General features: G+C 36.9%; 1 non-coding gene across 1 annotated transcript; it reads left to right on the top strand.

Moving 5' to 3' along the window:
* The first annotated feature begins 4,087 nt into the window (after nucleotides 1-4,087).
* LOC128571350 (U6 spliceosomal RNA) lies at nucleotides 4,088-4,193 on the top strand. The gene has a single exon (XR_008375780.1). It is a non-coding gene; the product is annotated as a U6 spliceosomal RNA (small nuclear RNA).
* The last annotated feature ends 4,501 nt before the right edge of the window (nucleotides 4,194-8,694 follow it).

Below are 8,694 nucleotides of genomic sequence, written 5' to 3'. Positions count from 1 at the left end.
AAGGAAGAAATGGGGCTCCTGAACACTGTATAGGAGCTGCACATGCACTAATTAAGCAGTTAGAAGCACATAACAACTTTTTCTCTATCCCTTACTCTAAATCTTCACCAATTAATCCCAATACACACATGGGCCCATTAATTAATTCTGTAATACACTTTCTAATAACATTATTTATATAGACAATAGCTCACAAAAAACTTGGTCCAGTGTCTATATATCCCAGGGATATTCCTACTTACACAGGCAGCCCTCAGGGGTTACAAATGACATAGGTTCGGTAGGTTTGTTCTTAAGTTGAATTTGTATACAAGTTGGAAGAGGTACAATTACCTATGACCTGTCATAGTCTCCATTCACAAGTATGAGTCATACATGAGTTGTATGTTTTTAACTCAAGGACTCACTGTCATGGCCTCTGTTCATAAGTGCGGGTTATACATAAGTCAGATATTTGGAACTCAAGACTGCCTGTACAACTAACAAATCATAAAAGCATGGTGTACAGATAATTGTGTCTTCTTGCTACACCATAAACATTTATTTTGGGATGCAGGGATTTCCTAGCCCTTTCTCTGATTGTTTCATAGTAGGATGAGGATTGGATATGCCACAGTTTAATAATTTGCCTAAAGTTTGATGCCTTATTCAACAGTGGACTCATTTCTGTTTAACCTTTAAGTTTTCTCCTCATTAATTTGGTCTGACTTTAAAGTATTTTTTTTTCTATTTGTCTTTTGATTTTTTCTACTCCTGTTTTAATTTATTTTCTTTTAATACTATTTTTCCCTTCTCTATTAATGACTTCGCTATTTATAATTATTTTGTTTTAGCTTTTGGCTCTATTCTGTATACTTGAACTTCTCTTTGCAGCACATACTGACAAACGCATCCTTCTCTGGTATCCAGAAGGGAAGCAATTCTTTTCTTCTATTAGATGTTTGTTTGCCTTTTTTTCACTGGTTTTAACACCAATTTACTCATGTTCTCCCTCTATTAAATTTTTGTGGAAATTAATTTCGGTGATTACTATTATTTAACTTGTGTTTTATTGTAGTGATCAAATTGTCATTTCTTGCTCTTAGACAACCAATATCCAGGAAAGCCTTGACTACAGGAAATGCTTGTTCATTTTTAAAACTCCTGTTCAGATGTTAATTCTAAGAGGCCTTCTTCTACCTTTAATATGAGGCAGAATTTTCTCAATCATCTTTATAAACCAGAGATATCTTTTACACATATTATATTTCCCTGCCTTACTCTCTAGAGTGAGCTTCTAAGTGTAGGAGGCTGGTCTTCCTGTTGATTGTATTTCTCACACTTAGCACAACTAATATTAAATAGTACTTCATAGAGGTCAATGAATGCCTCCCTACACATCTATTCTTCAGAAAAAAGGAGAAATTCACATTCGTTCGCTATCCTAGTTGCCTTCTTTTTTATATTATTTAATATTCCCATTTTAATTTTAAAGTATCTTTATCACACACAAAGATAAAGAAAACAATGTCACAATCATTAAAACACCTACCCATAAGGGAGATTTTAATAGCCTCGCCTATTTGCTTTCACATCCGTCTATTTTAAAACAAATAAACATTAGAAAGACAACTAAAGCCCCATGCTCCCTCACGCCTGCTCTTTTCCCTCCCTCCCTTTCCAGGGATAACTGATATCCTGGAGTCAGAGTCTATCATCCTCATGCATGCTTTTTGACACTTAAAACTATGTACAAATATATAAACAATATATACTGCTGTGTCGTGTGTTTAAAAATATCTCATAAATTAAACAGAATAGGAAAGAAAAAAGAGTAGTTTTACTACTGCTTTCCATTTTTAGATCTATATTTTAATATATCTGAAACAAAGAAAAAAAGAAAGCCTTCATTTCTGTAATCTCATTGGTTATATTCAAATTTTTGGCATCATAAATGAATTTTTGTTTACTTACTTCTTGTTGTAGGCAGGGTTCTCCAGAGAAACAGAACCAATAGAATGTGCACATATGTAGAAAGATGTATAAGAAGCAATTGTCTCATCCGATTTTGGAGCCTGGGAAGTCTAAAATTTGGAGAATGGTGTGGTGGGCTGAAGGTACAGAAACAGCAAAGCTCCATTTGAGTCTGAAGGTCTGTTGTAGAACGTAAAGAGCTGGTGATAGAGATGAAGTCCAAAAGCAGTCTTCTAGAGAATTCTTTCTTCCTCAGGGGAGAGAGATCATTTGGTTCTTTTCAGGTCTTCAACTTACTGGATAAGGCCCACAACATGGCGGAGATCTTCTTTACTCAGAGTCCACCAATTTAAATATGAGTCTTATTTAAAAACACCATCACAGAAACACCCAGAGTAACATTTTACCAAATAACAACTTACTTTTTGACCCACCAAGCTGATGTGTAAAGTTGACCACCACACTTCCCTTAAATCTATTTTCTTACTTAAAAGTAAAAGTCTTTGTATATTTTTCTTACGTTCAGCAGAGAAGTCCTATCCCTGAAACACAGGATTAAACAGGGCATGTACAGATCCTACAGTACATTTTCCATAAAATTTCTTTTGGAAGATAGTCATGGCCTCGTTACACTAACTTTAATCATGATACCCCTTCTCAAATCTCAAAATTTTCCATTATGTCCTATAGACACCTCCATTCTGATGTGCCTTTCTTCATTTGAATAATACAAAGGACTGAAACCTGATCCTTTTACATTAAACAATTACCCTTCCTGAAATTGATCTTCATTTCTTCTGTGAAAGTTCCTCTCAGATCTTTCAGTGCCCCAAGGCTAAAGCCCTAGCATTGTACATCCTTATAATCTATGCCATTCACTTCTAATTGAAGTTATGCTTAACCCGGTTTATGATATTTTAATTAATCCTTCAAGCCTTCCTTCAAGCAAACATCTCTGCTTTAAGTTCTACTGCACTTACACTTATAAAATTTTAATTGGTCCTCCTAGGCTGCTGTTTTTGAACTTTCTCTTTGACTCTACCATTTTTCCTAGATTCTGAAATGCCCTTTATTGTAAGTTGCACTGTTGATGCATAACATCATTTCCTTTTCATGTGGGGGAATATGACGGTTCTGAATCTGAATCTGAAATGCACACATTTCCTTTTGCAAAATAAACAAATTGCCAAAAGAATGTATTTATCCACATAATTATATAGCACTTTTTCAACATCACAATCAAAATTTGAATTGAAAGTCCTCTTTAGCTAGTGTCCAAAGACACTTCTTTCTCCCTTCTAACCACTGGCAGTTAGCATAACATTACAGGGACAAGATATTATTTATACCCATGCTTATGTCACAATGGTCCTTCCTCTGGTCTTCTTCTGTATGTGTTAAAACTTTAAGCATGCCTGATTTTGGTATATTTGTGAGGTAACCTGTAGTAAGTGCATTTACAAGCTGTACTTATTTTTCTATGCTCTGGAATTGTTTCATAATAAAACCCACAATTCCTTGTAGGCCTGATAGAAATACACCTACAGAACTGTGAATAAATAGAACTTTTCAGTTTTGTTTTTGAGATATTGATTTAATCAGATGTTTTTAGTTTCTTTGATTTTTTTGTTTTGTAATTTAAAGAGGTTTATTGTGAGCTCAATACATCTGATCGAAAGTCCAAAGCACATGTTTTTAAGAGGTTCTGAGAAAATATGCCCTTAATCAAATGCTTTGAGTAGTTTTGTTCAATTATAGTGTCCTTAAGCTCGCCATTTAATCTAGCTGTCCAGACTTATTGGTATAAATTGATATCAGTGTCAGCCTTAGCCTCAGTGCCAGATAAGAACTCCATTTTGTTTTTCACGTTTATTTTACTTTCCTTGGTTACAACATTATGGGTCTTTCCTTTCTTCATAAATCCCTTCCTTCTCTTCTCTTTCATGTTTCCTCTTTATTATCCATGTTATCTGTCTTACAGTATTGAATAATTACTTCATTTATTTTCTTTCCTTGCTCCTTGCTAATATGATTTTTTAAAAATGCCAACTTTTCACACACACACAAACACATACACACTGTCCATCAAAAGGGAATATGGAACCTAAAAGTCAAATTAAGACTGATGTACATTGTGCTCACTTCGGCAGCACATATACTAAAATTGGAACAATACAGAGAAGATTAGCATGGCCCTGCATAAGGACGACATGCAAATTCGTGAAGCGTTCCATATTAAAAAATAAAAAAAAGACTGACATACATTGCTGCTAACAAACTTCTTTATTATTCCAATTGGCAGCAGTTGGCCAGGGGATAAGAAACCAAAGATGCCACAATATGGTCCAGAACCAACTGCCTCTTAAGATCTGAATCAATCTCACCTATAAAAAGAAAAGCACATAAAAGAGGTAAAGTCTCCATCTTTCTTTAAGGCTGCATAATATTCCATGGCATACATATACCACAATTTATAAGTCCATTCATAGATTGATGGGCATTTGGGCTTCTCCCATGACTTAGCAATTATGAATTGGGCTGCAATAAACATTCTTGTGCAAATATCTTTGTTAAAAAGTGATTTTACATGTCAAATCTACTAAGTATAGGGTATAAATGTCTTAACATAATAATTAAGAAAGTGTGGTGAAGGCTATGTTAACCAGTTTGATGAAAATATTTCAAATTGTATGTAAAACCAGCACATTGTACCCCATAAATGCATTCATGTACACAGCTATGATTTAATAAAAAATAAATAAATAAAACAATTAAAAAAGAAAAAGAAAAGCACAGCCTTGGGTACTTGTGAAGACCTGGCCCCACAAATCATTCATCAAGGAAATTGCTTGCTAACCTCCCATAAGTCAGGGCATGAAAATTGTATCTGCATCTAGCAACTAAAATGAAAGCCTGGCTAATTCCACACTAATAATGAATTGCAAGGTTATCTTCCAGGTGACAGAATTGAAGACAGACGGAACCAAAGACTCTTCCAGCTCTCCAGGACCATGTGCATAATTATGGCTTCCTTCACTCCTTATGTTCTGGGAAATGTAGATTTCTTGAGTCTCAAGGGATGCAGACACTGCCTCATCATCCCTCCTTTTCCTTCTTTCTGTATGTCATTAAAGTGCTACATGTTCCAACCTTCCCTTCTCCCCCCCCAAAAAAAGATAGCCCCAGCTTGTTTGAGGTTTGTGTTTTCCCCAAGTGCATCCTCAAAATATTGACTTAATCAATCTCCATTGATTGAGATTTGTTTTTTTAGATTTTTGCCTCAGTCATTCATTGGAGGTGACACACCTAATAAACACAACACTATTTCCTCAGTATGGCTGTAGAATATATGATGTCTGAAAATTAACTTGTATATTAATTACAGCCTGTTTTTGTCTCTACTTGTCTCCAAAAAAATGAGTGGAACTGAGGGTGACAAGCATTGCTGCTGTCTTCTACAAGGTCTTACGTGCTCTATGAGATTGTAAGACTCCATTGCATGGAAGTAATGAGAAAGGCATAGGAAATACAGCCACCTGAGCTTTAAAGAATGAAGTTGTCTTGTAGGAGAAACATGGAGTTTGGCCCCCCCAAAAAAGTTGTAAACAAGAGAGTGCTTTAGACTTTACCTTCTGGACCTGAATTAGGAGTAGTGTTTGCTGGAAGGATACCCACTTCCAGACTGTTTTCCTACTTGAAAATTATCTTATTTATCTTTTCTCTCATACTTAGACAATACCTCCAGAAATCGATGTGTGTATTAATATTGGCTTCTTGATGCTTAATAAAAGTCTCTTAAAGGTAATGATATTTGAAATATGAGCTAGGGTTGCTCATTTAAGTGAGAAAGAAAGATAAAGAGGAAAAAATAAGAACAAAAATGTTATCTTTCAGTATGAGCTCAAATTCAATGGAAAGAAAGATTTGGAGACAGCGATACAAGATTAAGCAATTAAGCTTGCAAACTTATCCTAGAAAAAGTAATACATACCTCATTGTTGAATATCACTGGGTCACCTTTGAACTACTCCCTTTGGGAAGCTATGGACTGATGCCAGAGCCTAGTCCACCCTTCAAAGCACTTTTTCCAGGATGAGTTCACAAACTTAACTGTCAGACGTCAGAAGATGATAGCTTTGATGGCCAGTCCAGAAAAAGAGTTCCAAAATTGCTTTGAAGGGTCGACTAGGTGCACAGCTTCCCAAGGGGAGCACTTTGAAGGGGACTTAGTAATATTTAGTAATGAGGTATGTCGCACTTTTTCTATGATGAGTTCATGAACCTAATTGTCTAACCCCATTTAAAACAAACTATACACAAACACACACACACATACACACATACACACATACATATATCTGCTTTATTCCTGATGAAAACTCTGAAAGCAGTGGCATGGATGTATGGTCATGATGTACTTTGTTATAATCTTCTGTGGTACACAACCTCTGACCTGACTCCCATGATCTGGTATACTCCAGTGTACTCCTGGCATTCACACTTTTGCGTAATCCCCTCTCCTTAAGTATAGACTGGACCTAGTGATGTGCCAATAATGAATAGAATACAGTGAGAAGTATAGGATGTTTCCTACAAGGTTGGTTTATCAAGAGGCTTCTACCTCCCTTTTGCTGCCACTTTCTTTTTCTCTTTCTAGTTCTCAGATAGCTCGCTCTGAGGAAACAAGCTGTCCTGTTGAGAGAGACTCTATCGATAGCCCTACATGGAGAAGACATAGGGGTGGCCACTGAGAAACAGCCAACAGCCATGTGAGTTGGCTTCCGGTAGAATCTTTCTAAATCAAGCCAGAGAAGCCAAACTGAGATTGCTGAGCCATGGAACTGTGAGCTAGTAAATATTTTAAAAGTCACTAACTTTTGGGGTAGTTTGTTATGCAGTAACTAACAAACTTCTCCTGGAGAATACTTTCTTACACAAAAAACAAAAGCCATGTATAGAGAGAGAATCCTTATTCCCAAAGAGAGACCAGTTCGGTTGGAACATGAAAATCAGAAGACACTAAGCCACACACCCCTGCTCTTTCTATTTCCAAAATTCACCAATTAAATAAATATTCCTTCTTCCCCCAGGGAATGATACTTGAGGACCAGAATTGTCCAGATATGGCCTTATATTGCTTAGACAATAAACTAGGTAGGATCTTGGAGCTCACATTTTCCCAGCTGAGGGGAGAGCCTTCAAGTATAAATTCTCATGGGACTTGGACGATACTTTGTGTGGTCCAGGAGACTGTATCATCCCTTCAGCCTCAAGTTCCAAAGGACAGAATATCTGTCTTTTTCCAGACAATGCTATAAATAGAGAGTATTACTAGAATGCTCAGTACCAAGTAATCTGTGTGTTTCACCACAGCAAGACCATTTTGTCATGTTTTCCCTATAAGAAGGGGGATTGGTGAGGTTTCTACTCCGCTCGCTGGAGTAGAAACCATTCTGGGTTATGCCGTGCTCAAGCTAACACATTCCACCTCAGGACAGTGGGAGTTTGAACAGTTCATGTATTTCCGTCTTATTGTCTCCAGCCCAAAGGTTTTCTTTTTCCAATACGTCTGTTTTATAACCCATGCTGTGTTAAGTTACAGAGTCCATTCCAAGTCCTTGAATGAAACCCCATTACCCGCAGTGAGACAGAGGCGCATGAGTGAGAGACTTTAGATCCATCAGAAGTATTTATTCTGTATTTTTCTCTCAATCAAGAGTAGATTGTATGTAGAAAGAGTTAAGTCTTGCTCCAACCCCCCCCCAGCTCCACCATGCACAGAAATATGAAAAGACAGTATAACCAGGGTGATAGAACCAGGACTTAAGCACTCATATATAGGACAGACTTGGAAAATATAAAAGGCAAGTTCAAGGACATGGGCTAGTGAAGAACCAGAATGATACATCAATAGGGCCATCCCGTTGCACAACTCCGTGTTGCCCAACCCAAAGAGAGCAGTTGCCCTGGACTTGCGCAATGCAGCGGGCCCAGAAGAGCCTTTAAATGACCCCAGTCTGTCATATCTCCTTCTCTCACTTGACCTTTCTTATTTTAGGGATGACAGTTTTACAATCACAAGCAAAAAAAAAAAAAAAAAAAAAATTAGTCTAAATCGGTTTAAGACCTGCCACCAAGGCACTGAATTTCCTCTTACCTTCGTGTTGTTTTTGTGGAGCTGCTCAAAATAAATAGCAGGATGATTCATCACAGCCTCTGGAAGTCGTCTGACAGAACTCTATTCCACTGTCTGACTGAAGCTACTTACACCTTGTGTCATTTTCTGCAGTGACTCAGTTCCAAGCAAAGATTAATGCAGTTAGAGCATTTTGCAGAAATAGTAAATCACCCTTGCAACTGATTGCAACTCCAGAGCTGCCTAGCCCGTGAGTTATTCATGTAGCTCTCCAGCATGGCTTTCATAAACAGATATTGTTTCATTGGTTGCTAATCATTCCTGCCAAAGTTAGAGTAGGCTCAAGGCCATGGGAATAGCGAGATTTTATTCAGAGAAGGAAAAATTTGCAAGGTATAAAAAATTTTAAGCTATGCCCTATTCTCAACTTTTCTTATGTTGATAGACAGTGCATATATGTTTAAGAAGAATTTATATTCAGAGTCTGTGTATACCATCTCACCTGAGCATGCCATTTTGATAATCAACCCACTGAATTATTTAATTTTCCACAAATCACTTCTTTTTTTAACAGTGTTTGCTGTGTTTGGCAAGGATCGTTTTCT

This window comes from Nycticebus coucang, chromosome 18 (genome assembly GCF_027406575.1).
Source record: "Nycticebus coucang isolate mNycCou1 chromosome 18, mNycCou1.pri, whole genome shotgun sequence".
NCBI classification, from domain to species: domain Eukaryota; kingdom Metazoa; phylum Chordata; class Mammalia; order Primates; family Lorisidae; genus Nycticebus; species Nycticebus coucang.
This window is presented reverse-complemented; position numbering and strand designations above follow the sequence as displayed.